Source organism: Microtus ochrogaster, chromosome 24, assembly GCF_000317375.1.
Source record: "Microtus ochrogaster isolate Prairie Vole_2 chromosome 24, MicOch1.0, whole genome shotgun sequence".
In the NCBI taxonomy this organism is placed as follows: domain Eukaryota; kingdom Metazoa; phylum Chordata; class Mammalia; order Rodentia; family Cricetidae; genus Microtus; species Microtus ochrogaster.
Genome location: NC_022024.1, coordinates 13016186 through 13017403, shown reverse-complemented (window position 1 = coordinate 13017403; position 1218 = coordinate 13016186).

Below are 1218 nucleotides of genomic sequence, written 5' to 3'. Positions count from 1 at the left end.
ATTGGTATGTAAGATGGAATAAAGTATTTTTAATAAAAGAAAAAAACAACATTTAGAATAACCGTGGCTAATTTCAAATACCATTGTTTAATAGATATTTTCTCCATAAATAATTTAAGAACACCAACAATAACAATTGTCTCTGAATGTTCATTTTAACATGAAAGCAGCCAATATCAGAACTCAACAAATACACCAAACACAGATTTTGAAAAGAGCTATGTGAAATTTTTATTGTGTAACTCCTTGGCTTGATTTCATGAGACAAAAAAAAAAATAATCATTTTTTCTTTCATTGATGTGGTTTTCATATTTCAGCACTGTCAGTTCATAGAATTGTGGTGTCTGTCACAATACGCTGAATAACCCATCCATGACCCTGCATTCTTAGCATTATCTATGGCTTTATTATAAGAGAACTAAAGTGATTTTGTAGTCACCATCTCTTTTATGTACTTAATTAGTATCTTGATGCTTTGAGTTCAGAGAGAATGAGATGTATTTTATTTTATTTTGGCATAGAGACAAGAGTAGAACAGCTCAAATTCAAATTACACACTAATGATGGGAAAATGTTCAGAGGCCAAAGGAACTCAAAATTTTATTTTAAAATGATAATGAAAATAATTTAAAAAGGAAGGTGAGCTAGGCAACCAGAGATAATGCAAAACCTTTGTAAATAAATGAGTATTTATTATCAGGATGTGTAGTAGGAGGTTGCTTTTTTGTTTCTGGCTACTCAGCCTGAAAATGACAACACAGAAACTGTATTAACTAAATCACTGCTTGGCCTGTTAGCTCTAGCATCTCATTGGTTATCTCTTACATCTTAATTTAATCCATTGCTATTATTTTATATTGACTATGAGGCTTGTGGCCTAACGGCAAGGTTCCATCCTGCATCTGTCTCTGGTGGGGCTACATGGCTTCTCCTGACTCTATCTTTTTTTCTCTCAGCATTCAGTTTAGTTTTCTCTGCCTAGCTCTATTTTGTTCTGTTAGAGGCTCATGACAGTTTATTTATTAACTAATGGTATTCACAGCACACAGAGGGGAATCCCACATTACCTCCCCTTGTCTGTTTAAATAAAAAAGAAGATTTAAACTTTAATATAACAAGATTGCATACAACAAAACAGGTATCAAGCAGGAATTACAGTTACAATATAAGGATACTAAGGAAAACTATAACTATCAATTCTTCAACTCCATCAAAGA